Source organism: Sinocyclocheilus anshuiensis, unplaced genomic scaffold, assembly GCF_001515605.1.
Source record: "Sinocyclocheilus anshuiensis isolate Anshui unplaced genomic scaffold, SAMN03320099.WGS_v1.1 scaffold1576, whole genome shotgun sequence".
In the NCBI taxonomy this organism is placed as follows: domain Eukaryota; kingdom Metazoa; phylum Chordata; class Actinopteri; order Cypriniformes; family Cyprinidae; genus Sinocyclocheilus; species Sinocyclocheilus anshuiensis.
The window spans coordinates 455,522-476,989 of NW_015557202.1; the positions used below are offsets into that span (position 1 = coordinate 455,522).

General features: G+C 38.7%; 1 protein-coding gene and 1 long non-coding RNA gene across 2 annotated transcripts in view; one reads left to right on the top strand and one right to left on the bottom strand.

Moving 5' to 3' along the window:
- LOC107678931 (ras GTPase-activating protein nGAP-like) overlaps positions 1–21,468 on the bottom strand; it is an 85,039-nt gene that overhangs the window by 46,065 nt on the left and 17,506 nt on the right. The gene's annotated exons all lie outside the window — the stretch shown is intronic.
- LOC107678932 (uncharacterized) overlaps positions 16,228–21,468 on the top strand; it is a 19,111-nt gene continuing 13,870 nt past the window's right edge. The window contains exon 1 of the long non-coding RNA XR_001632989.1: positions 16,228–16,316. This is a non-coding gene — a long non-coding RNA (uncharacterized LOC107678932). The remainder of the gene's footprint in view (positions 16,317–21,468) is intronic.

Sequence of the window (21,468 nt, forward strand, 5' to 3'; positions counted from 1 at the left end):
GCCGCCGTTGGACGATCCTCCTCCTAGTCCCCCTCCGCCCCTCCCTCTGTTTCTACGGTGCGAGAATGCACCTTCCGGGAGGGGGGAGTACTGTAACGCTCCTGTGGACTGTTTGTTGTGGTTTCTTCCCTTTATGTTGGTTTAGCCCGTCTAATCATTAGTTAATCACCGTCATTGTGCTCACCTGTCTGCCTCTAATTATTCACCCCATATTAGTTCCTGTCTGTCTGAGCATTGGTGTCGGTTATTGTTAATGTTACCCCGAGTGTGTGTCTCACCTACCTGAACCTGCCTTGTTGTGTCTACAATAAATGTCATTATTGGAATCCTTGTCGTCCTCGTCGTCCTGCCTGCCTCCACACACCCGATTCCGTGACACATACAGGGTTGCCACCTGTTTTAAAGCAATGTATTTCTATAATTTTTTTCCAGTCATTCATGATAGCAAGTCTTTTTACAGTAATTTAATAGAAGTTGTTCCAATTGCATTTTGGGTAGCAATTGTTGGAATTAATAGATTTGAAAGAAATGTATTTATTTAAAGATGCAAAAGAGACTTCAATTGCAAAAATAAAAATAAGTTAACCAACTAAAAATCAAGCAATTTCATATTTTAATTCACTCCATCGCTTTCTTTTTTTTTTTGATGAACCAGGGTTAAAGTTATAAAAAAAAGTCATGTAAATTAATTAAATAGTCCATGTACCTTTTTTAATAATATATACAGTATTTTATAATATATATATTTTTTAGTTATGCCACATCATTCTTTTAAATTAAGACTACTTCTTTATGTGGATGAATCTGGATGGGCAAAGTAACAGTAACACAAACTAGAGAGTCCCTAGTCCACTGAGAAGGCAAAACATTTAACACTTCCTCAGGAACCTAATTAATGTGATCTTTTACTAAATATAGCAGCGGCATATAAAGCCCCCTCCCTGAGGTGTTCGGGCAAGGGAACATTTAGTTAAGTGTGAGTATGCCATCTGAAATCTAGCGTGAAAATCACATCTGTCCTGACAAAGTCCTTCAAAAAGTCCTGTTACATAACCTCTGCAAAAACTCATTTTAACAAGAATGTTATTTCTGCAGAGTTCAGCGTGTCCATCATCCTCAACCGAACTCATCTTTCACTCCAAATATCCTCTAGATCAAAGTGCAGCATCAGCAATGACAGAGTACATGCAGAGGATGTTACCCAACATGCTCTGTGAGGGGGGCGACAGCTCTGAAGTGAGAAAACGGATACTAATCAAACCCTGAAATGACAGAAGGGTCAGTTAAAATGTCAAGAGACAAATGGATGAATAAAACCCCCACAAAACGGCAGCATATTTCTCTCTAAATAAATGTATTGCCATAGTTTTTCATAAGAAAGACATAAAAAAATGTACCAGAGAAAACAAACACTCATTTCTCTGGAAGGGAAATGCAACCACAGAACCGAAGGCTAGATCAGGCAACCTCTGTGGGGAAACACATATGATAGACACAAATAATGTTATTTTAATGCTATTTATAAATATAAGTTGTTGTTGTTGTTGTTATTATTATTATTTATATACATATTTATTTGTATTATTATTATTATTATAGTTTTTATTTGTTTGTGTAGGGACAATATAAAATATAAACCTAGCTGAAAGGCAAAAATATGCGTTGTATAAGAACAACATAAAACATCTAATCTGCACCTCAGGACACTAGATGGCTTAAAAAAAAACATGAACTATTAAAAAAATAAGGAATATATATGTGTAATTAAACAATCAGTTTTAAAACATTATGTATAACATTTACTTTTTTTTTTTTTAAATGTTACTGTTAATGTAAAACAAACAACGTTGTTTAGCTAGTCAACCATTGTGACCCATCCCTATGAGTACAGTGAAAAAACATAAAACAACACAAAAAATATTAACCGTGAACATCATACCCTGGCTTCTGCACTGATAATTTTGAAGATACACATTAAGCTGTGAGGGCAATTCTTTTAACAGCAGTGAGCCGTGGTGTGTAGAGAGACACCTGGGCTCCAGAAAGGGTGTAATAAGACTGTAACCGTGTGGGTGTCCTAGACACGGTCCTAGGTGCTCCCATGTGTTGGTTTGTGAAACAATTACTGCAGGGTGGCTGCCAGCTGATCCCAAGAGCTGCCAGTTTGTGACCCTGTAACGGAGCTGGAGCCCACAAATAGCGCTTACCCAAGAGGTCAGCAAAGGTTCAGACAGACTAGCAGGAAGTGAGCGTGCATGTGTTAGATTAAAGCTCCATGTGTGATACAGGATGATGATGTGATATCATCATGTTTGTAAGACATCTGAAGTAATATTTAAGCAATAAAGCATGTGTCGACTCTCTATGCGAGTATGAAAAGATAAAACAGATGAGTCAAGTCAGTGTTGCGTCTGGCATGTGTGGTACACCACGGTTCACACACCATGATGTTTGCAAGAGTAACTTGGCACGCAGATATGTCACAAGCAGATCAAACATCTCTGAGGAGCATGTGCGTGACACTGACCGGGACAGGCCTAAAGTACATCTCTATGTTCACAGACACCCAGACCGGCCTTGCATGTGTCTGATGAAGGGTAATCCTAACCCCTGCAGCCCTGCCTGGAATGCCCTCAGCTGAAGGAGAGGTCATACCACCTGTCTGGGATGAGGTTTCAGTCAGACGAGGGAATGCCTGGGACCGCTAATCACTGCCAAGACGGAGAAAACTCAACTGCCTCCTGCTTTTAAAGGACCACTTTGTCAAGAAACTAAACTCTCCACAACCAAACAAACACTCCTTGCAATTTCTTTCAGTTACTTTCTTTTAATTGTATAATACTAGAAACAGTTCACCAAAACACCATTTATTTACTCTGATGTTGCTGCAAAACCCATGACTTTCATTCTTCTGTGGAACATAAAAAGTAAATTTCTGAAGAACTGTTCAATGCCATATGAATAAATGTAAATGGGAATGTATGCCATTAAGCTCCAAAATGCTGAAAAAGCACAATAAAATATGTCTTGTCTGCTATATTCCAAGTCATCTGAAGTCAAACATTAGGTTAGTATGACATATAGACTAAACTTTAAGTCATTTTTTTATTTAAAATCTTGCTCTACGCTGTAGCTCTTTAATTAAATATGGGAAACTGAGATGGATTGAATAAGGTTTGACCATTTTAGAGTAAACTATTCATTTAAATGTTGCAGTTTGTGTTTTTATGTATGATTGATAATAGATGTTATTTTAACACTAGGTATCAATTAAGCTAAATAGGTAGTGTCAGTTACATTACACACACACACACACACATACACACACACACACACAGGTTTGTTTTTGTGAAAAGTGGGGACATCCCATAGGCGTAATGGTTTTTATACTGTACAGACCGTATATTCTATTGCCCTACACCAACCCTACCCCTAAACCTACCCCTCACAGGAAACTTTGTGCTATTTCAGATTTTCAATACACTCCATTCTGTGTGATTTATAAGCGTTTTGAAAAGTGGGGACATGGGGTAATGTCCTGAAAAGTCACCTTCTCCTTGTAATACCTATGTCATACCTTTGTCATTATACAAATTTATGTCCTCATTTGTCACAAAAACGCGCACACACACACACACACACACAACTCATCATTTTAGATTGCAAACATGGTTCATACTGTTGAGCGATTTACAAACACTTTACAAGCCACTTTGATTGTTTGAACACAAATGGGACAGCATTACTTCTCTTATGTTTTCTCGTGACAAACCACACTATATAAAGTTCATAGCATTCTGCCGATATATGAGGAAAGCAGAAGTGAATAAAGCGGGGGAACAGGGAAGCATCAGTTGCTGCAGAACTAAAATACGGATGTTGATGGTCTAGCGCCTTTTTACACGGCACCATATTCTGCTCTAACTATATACTAAATAAAATAAAATAAAAACAGACTAATAAAAATTGAAGCACTGTTTATTTACACAAAACTGAATATGCACATTGCTGTTCAAAAGTAGTTTTTTGTCCATTGCATTTTTGATCAAACAAATGCAGCCTTGAGCATAAGAGGCTTCTTTCAAAAATATATAACAAAAAATATCTTACTGACCCCAAACTTTGAAACATTATAGTGTATCTTAAACTATGCAATGTAATATAAAAAACAGTCAATAATTACACTAACTTAAGTCTCTCAAGCCTTAAATACACACACAGTTCTTGGTGACAAAAAAAAAAAATCAAGACGAAAATAATCACCCAAGTTTAGTAAATCAAAAACTACTCTCTGCGATTCACTGTGTGAGTGAGTTGTTAGGTTGATTCAAACTGAAAACTCTTAGTTTGAGGCTGATTCATTAAAAAGAACCGCTTAAGAGTCATTTGTTCACCAATTGATAGTTTTCGGTGACGTCACACCCTTACAGGAGCGCCCACATGGAGGGCAAAACAAGGCTTTCCTCAACTGACCGCCAGTTATATTTAGGAGGATTGCATTTAATAGTAATGTAGTAAGACAGTGATATTTAAAGGCCAAATGCAGTATACACCTTATTGATGATGCCTACTTTGTACAGGCAAGCAGATGAACCCAGAATATAAATGCAATGTGCAAAGTTTAATATTAAATGTTTTCCCACAGAACACCATTATAAAGAAGACGCTTAACCATTTAGCGCATTGCGCTCATATTCCGTTCTCATTTGCTTGCCTGCATAAAGCACGCATCATCAATAAGGTGTGTACTAATTTTATCTTTTAATATCACTGTTTTAAAGGCACTTTAAGTGTTTTCACATTAAACGTTTTAGAATGTACCGCTGTTTTTAGTGACATTGCGACAGGTGCTTTATATGGATTGCTACTGGCCAAAACTTGCATTTTGTTCACGTATCTTTGTTTTATTCTTTTGAGAGATCATCTAAATACTTTTGGATTGGAACAGATAGAAAATTGACAGTCTTGTGCTGCAGTTCTATGGATGTTTTGCCCGCCAGGTCTTCGAACCAGTCACGTGACTGAAAACTATCAATTGCCCTATACACTGGTCCCAGTATGTTTGATGGTTGTGTGAAACCAGCGAGAACACCACAATAGAAAGTGTCTTTTTACTGCCTTTCACTCAGCATAAATTTTTTTTCTATCAAATTCAAGACAATATACTGCAAGCTCAGAAAAAACTATTTCTTATTCTAATGCCGCTCAACAGAAAATCTATTGTCCTTGTTTTGTTTAATGGAACTGGTTCTGTATAAGAGGGCTATTGATTCCCAACCCTATATTCAATGCACTTTAAAAGAATCAAATTACATCACTATTAAGCAGATGCTCAAACATCCAGGCTATTGCACGGTTTAGAATCATGAATTGGCTGATTATACAGGGATCTTTCACCCAAATGAGTCTTTTCGTTACGTTGGACTTTCATTAGTTTCATATATGTCCTAACGCCAAATTCCCACAGTGCCTGCCAGGTGTGCGCACACACCCTGACACAAACACACAAACACATCACAAAGGAGAACAGAAGATGCTTTGTGTCACTCAACCGCGGAGGCTGTGGAGCGTCACCCTCCTGCCCTCTCATGGGCCAACCTACACAGTGCCCAACCACCTGGTCTCCACAACAACCCTTAAACATAAACAGCCCCTCCAATAACAATGGCTGAGCACAGAGGGAGGGGCGTGGCCACAGCAGGTTGACAATTCGTGTGGAAGAACATTAGAGTCAGCACAGGGAAAGTGAGAGAGAGAAAAGAGCGAGGAGGTATGGTGCAGAAACGGCCCGTATACCCATGACAGCTTCTCTCGTGTTATATAAATAGCCCATATGAAACCGTGAGAGAGTAAATGTTTTACCACTGTTACCACAGACTAACGACAGCAATGAAAAAGAAAAAAATGTTGAGTTTCTGACTAGCACTTCTCCTCAGCCTATACATTATACAGCAGTGAGTGGTATGACAAAAATCTTGTGTACACACACATATATACACACAAATAAAAAATGTAAACATAAAAATACACATAACTAATGACAAAAAATAAAAAAAAATAAAAAAACTATGCCTATTTTTTCTTAAGAATTTTGTTGATATAATGCTTAGTATACACATTTTTGATGTAAAACTGGGTGTAGCCATTTGTAACCTGAATGGCTCCCAGTGTCATCGTCTTCTAGTTATTTTTATCTGCGTAAACAGCTCATTATGTTTGATATTGCAAGGTGGTATTATCATATTATTTTCATAAACACTGGTTTGTAGCGCAAATAGTTTTACTATTTACTGCACTTTGTTATACTTGTAGTTATTAACCTATACTTACAGTATATATATAACAATGGATATTTTGTTAAATCCAGTGAATCGTTTACTTTAATAAACTTAATAAATAGACTTATAAATAAAAATAAAAAATATAAACCTATAACTTTGACTGGACGAGCCACATATGAAGTCAGTGTAAAACAGACAATATACACATTTAATTGTGCATTCACAAGGCATATGTCCAAAAACAAATGCCATTACATTGGAACTGTATGTGTCCAAAAGCAACAATTCCATGGTACTTTTCTTGTGATTTAAAAGCAGTGCAAAGTGCAGGACTCAAATTCTTGCAGATCTTAATAAGAGATTCAGCGCAAGCCCACTACAGATGCATCCATAGCCATCTCACTTTGGGATGGCAATTCATAAGCCCTTCAAATTAGCAGCTTTAATTGGTGTCTGGGGAGTTTGGGGAGTTGGGTCCACAGAGAGAGGAAATGACTGCAATTAACAGATTGGGCTGTGATTGCAGCTCTGTGAGGATGCGTTTGTGGAGCTTCCAGCTGGAGGAACAAAGTGGGGATGCTTAGGGGAAGTTGTGACTTTGTTTTGACAGTTGGTTAAGCAGGATGTGATGTGCTGGGACGGGTTAATCAGTAATCTAACAGGGACTGGTCCGGCCTGGGAGGAACAGCTGTTGACTGCAGGGTGAGGTGGGGCAGCGCTGTCCTCTTACCCATGATGACCTCAGAACATACAAGGCCAGACACGCCACCATAGAGACATATAAACACTTTATAGCCTTTATAAGTAGGGATGAATGACATATCGGCAGAGCTGGGTAGTGACAGATTACATGTAACCTGGATTACGTAATCAGATTCCAAAAATGATGTACTTGTAATTAGAATAATTTACATTTTAAAATACTCGTACTCAGACTTTTTTATTGATTACGTGATAACATATTATTCACATAATAGCAATATTTTATTCATAATTCACTGATTCTCCTTAATTCCTCTTTTTCCATCTTTTAAATGTTCCTTTCTAAAATAGCCTACCACTTATATACAGTCAGAAAGTCTTCCAGTTTTGTGGACCTTCACACAAATACTGGTCACTAGTCAGGTGGCCACACAGCATTTGACCACTGGATTTACAAAAATCATTTTAGGTTTAAGTGTTCTTCAGATTTGGAGGAATTTAGCATTACATCACTTGCTTTGCTTACCTATAAATCCTCTGCAGTGAATGGGTGCCATCATAATAAGAGTTGAAACAGCTGATAAAATCATCACAATAATCAACAACAATAAACAACAAGTACAGTACAATAATCACAATAATAATTTATCAGCTGTTTGGACTCTTGTTCTGATGCCACCCAATTACTGCAATGGATCCATTATGTAGCTAAGGCTAAATTTATCCAAATTTGTTCAGATTTTTTCAAGAAAAAAACTAATTTACATCTTGGCTGGCCTGAGGGTGAATACATTTTCAGCAAATTTTAATTTTTGGGTGAACTATTCCATTAATGTCAATGTTTAAACATTAATTATTAATTTTTAATATGGTACATTTCAATAATGTGATAGAAAAATTTACTTAACACTGACCACTCACCTTAAATTTACTATATATAAATTGACAAAAAATTTAAGCATTCATATTATTAGAATCTAGGCCATACTAGAGTCAAACTCACCCAAAAAACAGCTGCTGTTAAATGGATTCACCTTCTCTTTAAATGAGCATTAACTGTGTTTAGAAATATAAAAGGTGCCCTTTTGGGTCATTTCCCTAAAGCAAAATTGCACAAAATGCTTGTGAATAGAAGAATTGACTTGGATTTGTGCCATCGCAGTGACAGGAGAGTGCTTCGTGTCATTCATAATTCACAACACCAGTGCCACAAGCCTTTTACCATTGTGCCACTCTAGCCAAGCAGCTCTGAGACGACACACCATCGTCCCTTTGCCCTTTAATCTGCACGCTCAAACATCTTCCTCCTAAAATCACAAATGCTGGATTTGTTCAGTCAGTTGTGACTCCCTGTAGAAGCTAAAACAGAAAGACGCTAGCTCAGAAAGACGCTACGCCCTCAAAACATGCCCTCTGCCTAGCTGAGCCCCTCTAAATACATGCATACTGTCAAGAGGTGAGTTACAGGCACTGGTAGGACACTAGACTCAATAAACAGGATGTAATAGCATTTTGACTTCATTTGTATTTGAATCACTTGCATTATTGTGTAATTCAGCCAATGTTTAATTTGACATTTATCAGGACTGACTCTGCAATTACTGCAATGTAAAAAAAAAACTGGTGAGGAAAATCAATTTCACTTCTTTAAATTTCTGTGCAATTAGCACATTTGTCACAGCTACGTGATTTTTTACTCGTCAAACATTATTGTTGCATGAGGAGGTCATGCATTTCTCACAGTCCGACACCTGACCATGTTAAATAATTCACAATGCTGGTATTCCTTTCCTCCATTGTTACAGATGGGACCGTGCAAAATGCAAGGCACTGAGTGCACACTCTTTTGTTTAAGTCACAAGTACGACAATCCGCCCCTGAGAGACTTAGTTACATATTTAAATAGGCTGCCGTCAGCATGCCTGGAACATTTGCATGTCTTTCCTTATATCCTCCACTCTGCATAAACTCACCTCCTGTGTATATGCTTCAAACCTAAATCCACTACTGTTTTAACAACATTTAATTTGACAAAAGTAAATACATATGCATTAAAAATGCTTAACAACAACAATCATCATCATCAAGGCTATTATTATTATTATATACAAATAAATGTAAAAAAGCACCAAAAAATATTATTATTCATAATAAATTATGATTATTATTAACTAAATAGCACTGATTAAATAATAATTACTATTATTATGATAATATACCAATAAATTAAATAGAATAAATAATAATAATAATAATAATAATAATAAAGGTTGTTTTGCACCTGAAAGTGTCCTATTTTTCCATCTTTTCTCGCTTGAATGAGTGTTAAAAAATAGCCCAACTAACTAAATAAATAAATAAATAATCATCAAACAAACAAGTTATTCTTCCTCTGAACAGTTGTTTCCTGGCATTGTTCAGGAGACTCGGCGAAAAAAAAAAAAAAGTGAAATAAATAAATAAATATATATATTGCCAGTCTCTGTCTATATTCAAGCCAGTTGATTCTTCATTGGCAGCACTTTCCATCCTAATGGATTAAATGTCTTTACTGTTCCGGCTCACTCTCGCTGTTAAGGAGGAATGACAAAGGTTTGTGTGCCAACTCTTGAGGGAATATCTGCACGACAGAACAAAGTTATCTCAAGCATGACATTGGGACTGCAGCGCCCCATTTTCAGCTGCAGGTCTAAGACTAGATGCTCTCCCCACCCACTGTGTTTCTGTCAGGCTGGGGCATTCCTTGAGCAACCAGCCCATGACAAGATGACCTAAATGAGGAAACTGTGCTTACTAATGTGTCTGAAAGACCTAAATAGTACTTCTTACATTCTGCTCTAACATGGAAATTGGCTTTATTGAAGGTACAGTTCTGCCTCTCTCTCCTTTTAAAAATCAATTCCACAGGGTGCTTTCTCATGACTTCTGCAGACCACCTTAGCCCCAGCTTTTCAAAGGGTAATAAGGTTAAAAGGTGGCAAGCCCATGGTCTTTGTACCCTTGCAGGAACACGTATTAGCATACAAAAAGAGGTGAGTGAGCTACCTCCTACATTTCTAAAGGAATGGAGGAAAAAGGTGGACTTAGGAGGGGGTCAAACTCCTGCTGTCACCCCGAGATTTGTTGACACAAACTCCAAGCCAGCCCAGGGATCTGCATTCACACTTCGAAACTTGCTTGAATAGTGTTGAACCCAGAGGAGCCGAAAGCAACAATTACTTTATTAGAGCAAGTGAGGAGCTGCAAGCTCAAAGGGAACACTTTTGCTCAGTTTACCGCTCTATCAAATTTATACATATGCCTTTCCATGCTAGCTAATTAGCATTTTTGCAAATGGTGATGGGAAGTGTTCAGCGATAAGTTGGAAAGCGGAAATGGGGAAGTGAATCTAAAAGAGGAAAAGGTGTTTACTCCGATAGTGAGACGCAGTGTTCAATATATTTCCATTTTACCTGCAAATGCTAATGGAGTCAATGGAGAGGTTGGCAATAACAATGCTTGCAATTTGATCTTTTTCAAGGTGCGCTCACAAATTTTTCTCCTCATTAAAAAATGTTGTACACAGAAAATTTGAATAAGGGTGCTTTCACACTTGGTCCGACTGCTTGGTCCGAACCCGAGTTCGATTGCTCCCCCCTCCCCCCATTGGACTGTGTTCACATTATATTATTTGGGTCCGAACCGCGGTTCATTTGCGTCATCAAGCCAGCAGCTGTTTACCCCGTTGCTTAGTAACGATGGTGCAGGAGAAGACGGCAAAATGCGTAGCATTGCTCTCTTCAATTTTATATTTATGCTTTTGAACCATTGGTTTTATTTCCAAAGCTTCAGTACATAACGGCACTTACGTCTGCCTTATGCAAATGCTCTAAAGAACTCTGAAGGTGAATAGAAATGAGATATACAGCTCTCTGCTTGCAGCGCATCAGTCACGCTCGTCAGGAAAGTGAGTGAAACACACACAAACACACATTTTTATCAAATAATACGTCATTAATAGCGGTTCACTTCCGTGATTTGGTACGATTGCGTTCACATCAGCAGCGAACCGTACCGGAGTTCACTTGAACCGTACCCCAGACCACCCTTTTTAAGCGGACTCGGGTACGGTTCGTGGGTGCGCACCAGAGTTCGGAAGACAGCGTTCACATCATCCAAACGTACCGAACTCTGACGTCAATCGAACCCGGGTGCGCACCAAAAGTGCTAGTGTGAAAGCACTGAAAGCACCTGTGTGTAATATGTGTTTAGAAATATGGCATTTTCATGTAATGGTTCATCTCAGTAAAAACAGTAAAAAAAACAACTGATTCTACTGTAGATGTGGAAAGCTTGAAGATGTATTCCCACCATATTTACTGCTTGAGCTTCAATTTAGCATTTTCTGGTACACAATGAGATTAGACTCAAACCACTTTCTTACAAGAAACATCTCCACTGGGAAAACACAAGAAAGCTAAATAACTTTCATATCACCATTAGTAATCAAAATCAACAAGATGAAAGATAAATAGTCATGTTACTCAAAAAGTAAGTGTAATATCACATTCACTGATGTATACGTGACTCATTATGACTGGCTTAAACCCATGAACGCCTCATTGTGTTGTATTATTATAGTACATGGGATGGCAGCTACATATCTGGCAAAGTCAGTGCTTAACCTACCCAATGACTGAACCAAATTTTAAACAAATCAGTGTGGAGGCTGCACATAAAGGGATAACCAAAAACGAAAATTCTATTATCATTTACTCAGGCTCCTTTACACAGCTGAGTTAAGGCTGCTCTGTGCCTGCTCAAAATTCAGTGAAAAGAATGCAATGCTGCATCAAAGCCAGACTAAATAATGCCTGCTCAGACCTACCTCAGCACCTAGGAATCAAAGTATACAGTTGTAACTGCATTTAAGACAGCATTAAACTATCTGTGTAAAGAAGCACTTTTCAGAAAAACTTCTGTGCCACCTTTGCAGTGTAAATTTAGCACTACTTCTCATGTCATTCCAAACCTCTATGACTTACTTTCTTCTGTGGAACATAAAAGAAAAGAAAAGTTTTGAGAAATGTCTCAGTGTTTTTATTGCCCATACAAAATGGTAGCCAAAACTGTTTGGTTGCCATCATTCTTCAAAATATCATGTCTTGTGTTCCGCATAAAAAAGTCAGTCATACAGTTAGGAGCAATATAAGGGTAAGTAAACAATGACAGAATTAACATTTTTGTCAACCATCTACTTCAGATCGCCTAAACCATCAAATGAGAGCACTTACGTGGTGAATAATATCAAAACCATTTCAGAAAAAGAAATACTCAAGTTTTCAAACATAATCTAGTCTAAATGGTAGAGCGGTTGCCTTCCTGATGTGCCTTCAAACATTAATCAAGCTTCCTACCGTCTTCTGAAAGTTCTCCAACAGCCGGCTCAGGAGAGGTATTTAAAATATGGCTAATTCGTCTTGACATGAAAAGTGCTAGTGTGAAAGCACCCTAAAATACTGTGTGTAATATGTGTTTAGAAATATGGCATTTTCATGTAATGGTTCATCTCAGTAAAAAATTACTAAAGAACAACTGATTCTACTGTAGATGTGGAAAGCTTGAAGATGTATTCCCACCATATTTACTGCTTGAGCTTCAATTTAGCATTTTCTGGTACACAATGAGATTAGACTCAAACCACTTTCTTACAAGAAACATCTCCACTGGGAAAACACAAGAAAGCTAAATAACTTTCATATCACCATTAGTAATCAAAATCAACAAGATGAAAGATAAATAGTCATGTTACTCAAAAAGTAAGTGTAATATCACATTCACTGATGTATACGTGACTCATTATGACTGGCTTAAACCCATGAACGCCTCATTGTGTTGTATTATTATAGTACATGGGATGGCAGCTACATATCTGGCAAAGTCAGTGCTTAACCTACCCAATGACTGAACCAAATTTTAAACAAATCAGTGTGGAGGCTGCACATAAAGGGATAACCAAAAACGAAAATTCTATTATCATTTACTCAGGCTCCTTTACACAGCTGAGTTAAGGCTGCTCTGTGCCTGCTCAAAATTCAGTGAAAAGAATGCAATGCTGCATCAAAGCCAGACTAAATAATGCCTGCTCAGACCTACCTCAGCACCTAGGAATCAAAGTATACAGTTGTAACTGCATTTAAGACAGCATTAAACTATCTGTGTAAAGAAGCACTTTTCAGAAAAACTTCTGTGCCACCTTTGCAGTGTAAATTTAGCACTACTTCTCATGTCATTCCAAACCTCTATGACTTACTTTCTTCTGTGGAACATAAAAGAAAAGAAAAGTTTTGAGAAATGTCTCAGTGTTTTTATTGCCCATACAAAATGGTAGCCAAAACTGTTTGGTTGCCATCATTCTTCAAAATATCATGTCTTGTGTTCCGCATAAAAAAGTCAGTCATACAGTTAGGAGCAATATAAGGGTAAGTAAACAATGACAGAATTAACATTTTTGTCAACCATCTACTTCAGATCGCCTAAACCATCAAATGAGAGCACTTACGTGGTGAATAATATCAAAACCATTTCAGAAAAAGAAATACTCAAGTTTTCAAACATAATCTAGTCTAAATGGTAGAGCGGTTGCCTTCCTGATGTGCCTTCAAACATTAATCAAGCTTCCTACCGTCTTCTGAAAGTTCTCCAACAGCCGGCTCAGGAGAGGTATTTAAAATATGGCTAATTCGTCTTGACATGGACAGCAGAATCCCTGAAAACGTTTGAGAGCTCAGTCCCCGCCTAAGCGGTGGAGTCTCAGTACATATTTCGCTCCCCAGTTCAGATCTTAAAAAAGGGGTTGAGCTGCGAGATAACCAGTCCCTCTGAAGATTAGCATGCTCCAGGAGGACACCGCGGCTGGTGACCCTCTGAGGGTCCGGGAGACTGTGGACCCTGGCGATAGGAGGATTGGACGGAGGTGTACTGCTGCTGCTTCTGGACCATGTCAAGCTCTGTGTGCGCATGTTGCACCCAGCCAGGTTTCTTCTGTCATGTGTGTCCAATGGCTCCTCGGGGGCTGAAATCGAACGGTGCTTTAGCCAAGGCCTGCTGAGGAGACGCCAGTGACGAGTGCTCTCCCTGCCAGACGAACAGCGTGATGGATTCCTGTTTGATCCTGTTTGCTCCTCCGGTGTGGCCTTCCGTGGTAAACTCATGGTTGATGAGGGGAGAAAAGCTAAAAAAGCTTAACAATATCAAGAAGCAGGAAGCCAAAAATCAGTTTCAGTCCATTTCAAATGCTAACAATTGCATCATAGTCTCATCTCGATGAGCTAGGCTGGATCTAACCGAGTTATCCGAACATAATACTCTAAATTTGATGCCTGACATAGCGGATAACACCGTCCCCGAGATCTCCTTGAAGAAACATGCTGAGCAAATGTCTCTCAGTGAGAGAGCAAGACATCCACTGGTGAGCCACCACTTCCTGGATTCTGGGTTGCTGCTAGGCTTTCTGGGAGGAAATAAGTGTCAGATATATGTGTGCATAGAAACACTTTGCCTCACTATCCAATCAGCGCATGTGCTGCCCATTTAGTGGCCCCACTCTGTGGTTAGCGCAACACCGACCGTTTCATGAAAGTAAAATCAGAAGAAAAAAAAATACCCTGACTTCAGAGAATCTGGTTCGTCAGTGTCAAGTGCAGAGAATGTACGTCATACGGCTTCTGTAGAGCTCCAAGTATAAATTCATGTTAGTGATGAAAATAACCATTTAAAAATTATAGCAAATGTAACTTGCTAAGAAAACAGAAATGCTTTCACTGAATTAGACAGAAACTGAAGAGTAACTTCAAGGGATTTCCCTGCAATCTGTTATGCAATAGAGGGAAAAAACTTCTCTGAAAAACAGAACAAATATGGAAGTGTCATATTCTGGATAACAAAACAGTTAGTTCTGATTGGTAAGATATTAGAAGTGATAATTAGTATACCAGCATAGAAATTTTGATCACTGCTCTCAGTGTTTCCGCTACATTCATTCTGCCGTGGCAGGCCGCCACACCAAAAATCATCCCCGCCACGGCTGCAGCTTCTCAGTGACATCACAGTGACGCCACTCACATCATTCACAGGAATTAGTGGAGGAGACGGAGCAGGGCTTGAATTTCGGTGTGGGATTGTGCATAATTCTACTCATTCCCACGTTCCGCACTTATAACGCGATGAAAAAATGACGGAATGTATCATTTGTACGTGCTTTTAAGTCTTGCCAATTTAAACATTCAAGCAATTCAAGTGCAAAAAGATGTGAAACTGAACCCTATACACAGTACTCGCGCACTCTCTTATAGACTGTTTTCAGTGCGGCAACACCAAAAACGCGCACACATAAAGTCGCCTCTGAAACAGTGCGCAACCACAGAATTGAGCTGTTTTGTGCCTTATTGTGTGCAAACGACAAAATACATACAAAATTATGTCAAAATGCCTGTCTTGGCGAGTATTCACGTAAACACAGCTGGTATATAGGGTATTAAGTGAATGTAAACCGTTGAGAAGCAAAACACATGTGTAACAGTATATTAGATCCGTGCAAAAGGTCTTAGACAGCAGCCTAAATAAACCTGCTGTTGTCTGTGTCATTACTGTTTAGTTACACAGTGAAGACTACCCAGTGTTATTTTAAAGCTGAATAGATTATTCCGTTTCTGTAGTAATTCTGTACTGAAATAGTAGAGATGCACCGATCGATCGACCAGGGATCGGAATCGGCCGATTATCCTCATGATCGGCCCGGATCGGTGATCGGCCGGTCAGTCTCACTTCTTTTAAAACAGTGTCGCCCACTGCTGCTTCAGCCATCATATAGTAGATTATCCAAATAAAGTGTTTGTTCAACAAACTGACAGAAGTCGATCCATTTCTTTGTTGGAAACGTTTTAATGACGAAGTATAATTGTTGTCATTGTAAATATAAATTTTTCCATGGCCACGGAGGAGAATCATAGATTGTGGGTCACATTCAGCAGACTGACACAAGCACACTGTATGTTTATATTAGAGATGTACCGATTGATCGGCCAGGGATCGGAAAAGGCCGATTTTCCTCATGATCGGCCCGGATCGGTGATTGGCCGATCAGTCTCACTTCTTTCCGATTTCGATCCGTTTTGTTACCAGCGGCACAGGCAATAACGTCAGCAGCGCATTCTCGCTCTCTTCTCTCCGACGACCCCTTCTCTCTCACAAACGTCTCATTCGCACAGGTTTCGCACTTATACCAAACGCGCACGCACCACCACTGATCCATATTAGTGGAGCACACAAGCCGCGCTCAGTCTCAAACAGCTTGTGATAAAACTTTGCATTGAAGAAAAGTAGATTTTGGTTTGTATATGCTGTCAATTATAGTTCTTAGAAAGAAAATCGGAATCGGCAAAAATCGGTATCAGCAGATCACACTAACAAAAAATCAGAAATCGGAATCGGCCAAGAAAATTGCAATCGGTGCAGCTCTATGAAATAGGCCTATTACTGTTAGACCTACCTGAAAAACTTAAAGTACTGTTAATTTAATTTGTAACTTGTTATGGTTTTTGTTTGTGCTATTGCTTGTCATTTATTTAATTGTTCTTATTGTCTTTTTTTAGTTTAAATAAATTTAATTCTGAGTTTGAGTGCACGTGATTCGTGGGTGGGGAGGTTTAAGCACCAGGGGGAAGGGGACGTGGTCCATGGGAAACAGTCCTGCCACCACAGCACAACACTCTTGTCTATGTTCATGATGAATCACAGCCGTGATTTCCAGTACAACAGCAATTTGATGGCGTGAAGATCAAAAGTATTGTACAAAAGGAGACATGGTTACAATGGATGTCAGTTTGATCTTGATTACATGAAGAGTTTGATAATCATATGCTTTTAACATTTGCGTTCAATAGCATGTCGGTGCCACATCAGTAAACCCACATCTGTGCAAAAGCCCAATGAACTCAAGAGCAACCAATGAACCAATGAGAAAGTTAAAGAAGAAAATTCCTTCCGAGTCTGATCCTTTCAATGCTGATAACCAAAATAGTTTTCAATGCGACAAGGTTTTTAAAGTGAATCAGAAACATTAACAGGTTTTCATTCCCATACTTTTAAATAAGCAAGCCCCTGTAAAAACCGTATGTCCTTGTGTGATGTTAAAAAGAAACATACAGTGGGTCAGCAGGACTCCCTGTCATATGCCAGATTTTGGGATTGGGCAGTACATTTCCAGAGCAACGGATTTAGTACAGAAGGTCAAAGCTGTGAATATTAAAGTCGACAATCTCTGCTGAGATTTACCCAGTGCATAATTGACACTTCTGTAGATTATGAATAAACCTTGACATACAGATTTACAAACAGATCTAGGCATACAGATTTATGAAAATTAAGTTTGGAGAACATACATGCAACTTGACAACATCTGTGTGCCATTGAACTTCACATCATTCATTTGGTTAATGCAGGTCATCCATAAAAGTCTTTTTTTTTCTACAAGGCAAAGCATTAAACGCAGGTGAGCGAAACAGCGCTGAGATAAAGTCACATTCACACTATGTCCGACATCCATGAGCTTCTATTATTATGCTATGTTCTGAAATCTGTGAAGCAATTTCCTGCCTTTTGACGCTCTGCGAGAGTCCAGTCTGGACAATAGCAATTAGCACCCTGTTACAGCCATCAAACAAGCTCTGTGCCTGGAGGCAGCGCATGAAAGCAATCATTAAACACCAGTATCCCTCTTCACCACTACGAGCGTGAGATTCAGATAAACCCCATTATCAATGCCACAATCTGATCTGAAAAAGAGCAAAGGTCATGTTTGCTTTCAGTGTTTCAGTAATTAATCTACAAAGCAAATAAGGTTTGACATGTAGGCCATTATGACTGCTTAAAAGTAGTGCTAATGCAGGACTAATAACATTTGTTGACATTGCTCAAAGCTTGTTGTCCTTTCCTCTCTCTCTTTAAAATCTGTGATCAGCCATTACCTAAAAAAAAAGTCCCACCAACCTCTGCAGCAAAGGAGGACACATTGTCTACACTTTTGACCACAGGAAGTAACGATACAAGTCCCCCTTCTACACCCACCGCCACTTTGTTGGGAGTGATTTTTTTAGCTCTACTATGTAGTGCAGGAGGAAACCAGAAGGGACAGGGCATGCACGCACACATCTCTCCTAAATATAGCATTAGGCCCTACAAATCTGTCAGAAAAGTATAAGGAGAGGGCAGAGGGGACAAAAGGCCACTTAAAGGGGTGGCTCATTGCGATTTCCCTTTTTGAACACTAGTTAGTATGTAATGTTGCTGTTTGAGCATAAACAATATCTGCAAAGTTATGAAGCTGAAAGTTCAATGCAAACGGAGATATCGTCTTTTAAAATTCTGGCAGTTTAATGCCTACAAAAACGGCTGGTAGGGACTACAACAAGTTACTTCCCGGGTTTGTGACATCAACCCCGCCCTCAGGAAAAGGCAGCAAAGGGGGCAAGGCAATGCTGCGCTGCTTTAGAGAAGTGGACATAAAAATCTATTCATATATGAATCGCGATTCTGTCTTCTAACGATTCTAATGGATTCACAAGTTTCAAAATCAATGTTCTAAAGCAGCGGTTCTTAATACTGTTCCTCGCGTCCCCCTGTTCTGCACACGCTCTGCATCTCTCTCTCTCTCATTCAGCTCAGCTCCAATAATGAACTGTTCCAATTATACACTTATTTTCACATAGCTATGAGAAGCGTTAAACATGGACATACAGTGCAGTTGCCGTACGGTATTAAAGTGTTAATTAGGATAAAACCGTATATTAAAAGCTAACATAAGCAGTAGCATTTACAAATAACACCGTATCTAAAAGTATGAGACAACAACAAACAAAAAACATAGGCCTACCATTAAAAGCCATGCTTGCACAGGTTCTGCACGATCCTCTTCAATAATATCCTCTGCTTCTCAATCGGGCTCAAACTGATAAGCGATATTAACAACGCCATTGTTTACAATACAACCGGAGCACATGCCGCTGAGGAGAGGGGCGGGACGTTAAGAAGCGCACTAGAGACGGTTTAGCCAATCACAACACACTGGGCTAGCTAACCAATCAGAGCCCATCACCTATTTCTGAGGGAGGGGCTTTATAAAAGAAGGAAATGATCATGGTGTTTCTGAGAGAAGGGACAGAGCGGTGTGGAATAAAGGTAAATTATGTGAAAAAGAATGAGTTTTTTTAAAAACGAAACATTAACACATGTTAGACTTAGTCATAAAAACAATCAAGCCTAGAAAAAAAACAGTGAACCACCCCTTTAAAAAAAACACGCACACCCACAGCACATGAAAGTTACACCAGCAGTTAGAATGAACTGTAACCTTTGAAGGTTACTGATGGGAACGATAACAAAAATCATGAATTATATTATGAAGGACTGAAGTCATGAAGACAAGAGCATAAGGGGTGATCTAGCTAATAATAATATTACTACTAATAATAATACATTTATAAAATGTATAAAACATTTATTCACTTGCAAGTTTACAATAAAAAAAATTAGAAATGAATACAAAATTTGCATGAAAAAGCACATTAAAATAATAATGATATTCATGATGCTTCTTACTGTTGCATAATTATTTTGTGAATATCTGATGGAACGCCCAGCCCTAGTTCCTGGCAACATCCCATTAGCACAGTAAACACACAGACATGGACGTATTCTTCCATGCATTTTTTCTCTCTCAACGAGGACAGATCCCCCAGCAACACAGGAGTGTGTATTTTTAACCCACACATAGGTTAGAGCGCTCGCTTTGGCTCTTAAGTAGGGGAAATCCTGCCACCCCTAGACATCACTCCAGTGTGGAGGCTGAAAAAAACTTTCCATCTCCTCCTCTGTACTGCAGGCCCACAGGGGGTTAGGCATCAACAACGGCCTGAACATAACTTTGCTTTCAAACAATGTTAAAAGTGGGGAATCTAAGAAATATCTGCTTAGACTTGGAACCCCAAACACATGAAGCAGATCATAAAAAACGACCCTCATCTGATTACAGAGAAGAGGACATGTAAAAGAGATAGCTTACCCAAAAATGAAACCTGTCATCATTTACTCTCCCTCATGTACTTCCAAACTTGTTTGGATTTCTTCTGTGCAACAAAATTGAGGTGTTTTGAAACATGTCTTAGTGTTTTTGTCCATTTAATGAGCGTTAATGGACTCCAATCTCTTTTTTTTCGACATTCATACAAGCTTGGAACAACATGAGGCTGAGCAAATAGGATGCTGCAGGAATGACATACTTTTGTTAGCCAAAATCCGGAAACGAGTTAGCATTTTAGCACTTTCGGTTCCATCGTCATGAAGCCTATGGTTTTTTTTTTTTTTTAATGGGTTTTTGGTTAAGTGCCTGAAATAAGGTCTGTGGTTAAGCTCAAGATATTTTTCCATTTTATTCTATGACATAAAATAAAAATCCCTTGTGATTTTTTTAAAGCTTTTACTTGTCTTGAAAAAGGGCAGTTACTAACAAGTGGCTAAATGGGACTACAGAGTTTGCCAGGAACATTAAACAATCACATTAAACAGGTAAACTCATCTATTCACTAGTCTGCTTTTACAGCCTTAGTCTCAGTCTCATGAAAACTATTTTATATCTTTCAAGTAAAATGTTTTTTAAATAAAGACTGAAAGAGTTGTTAGAAGCTTAATGGTGGTGACATTAAAGTCATGCGACCGTGGTGTAGTTTCTTTATATGTATGTTTAGTTTTTTACTTCTGACATTTAGGCTTCAAAATTCTTGAAACTTGAGTTAATTTGTTAAAGGGGTCATATGATGTTGCTAAAAACAAACATTATTTTGTGTATTTGGTGTAATGAAATGTGCTTATGCGGTTTAAGTTTAAAAAAACATTATTTTCCACATACTGTACATTAATTTTTCTCATTTATGCCCCGCCTTTCTGAAACGCGTTGATTTTTACAAAGCTCATCATTCTGAAAAGCGAGGTGTGCTCTGATTGGTCAGCTTGGCCGAATACCTCAAGCGTGTGACGGAAATGTTACATCCTGTGATGCCGTGTCCCGGCGCGACGAGACAAAACCAATAAAACCAATTACAAACGAGGCATTTGTAGCATCCAGTGGGGACATAATTATGGATTATAATGACTTATACTGTCTTTTTACGCGTTGCGTTGCGTATCGAGCCACGTAAACATAAAACCATGTCTGCATTTGTGATCGGAGAAACGACAAACAACAAGCGCTACTCTACACTGCTCAAAACTCGCGTTTGAATCGTCAGTGGCAAATCCTTTAAATATGAAAACGTACTTACAGTCTGTGAGTCGGAACAGCCGGCATTGTAGTCTACTCTACCAGGATCAGGAAACAGTCCTCCAAAAAATGTGCTGCACACATCTGAATATTTGGGTTAAACTGTTCTGGAACAGTGTTGTAAATATAACT